The sequence below is a fragment of the Egretta garzetta genome, unplaced genomic scaffold, assembly GCF_000687185.1.
Source record: "Egretta garzetta isolate BGI_Z169 unplaced genomic scaffold, ASM68718v1 scaffold7, whole genome shotgun sequence".
NCBI classification, from domain to species: domain Eukaryota; kingdom Metazoa; phylum Chordata; class Aves; order Pelecaniformes; family Ardeidae; genus Egretta; species Egretta garzetta.
In genome coordinates, this window is record NW_009260350.1 from 1,418,431 (window position 1) to 1,418,665 (window position 235).

The following is a 235-nucleotide window of genomic DNA, read 5'->3' on the forward strand; positions in this document are numbered from 1 at the left end:
GGCCCGCGTCGGCCCGGCCGCCGCCAATGGGAGGCCGGTAACCATGGCAACCTCTTAATTTATAGCATATCTAAATTGGCTCCAGCCTTGTGCTTGGCACAGAGGGAAAAAAACAACGCGCCTCTATTGTTGAGGGTGGCTCGTACCTGTGCCGCGAAGTGAGTATGCACCTGGCTGGGGGGCCGGGGGGGCCCGCTGCAAAGAAAAAACAAAAAAACAACCCCCAACCCCCCCC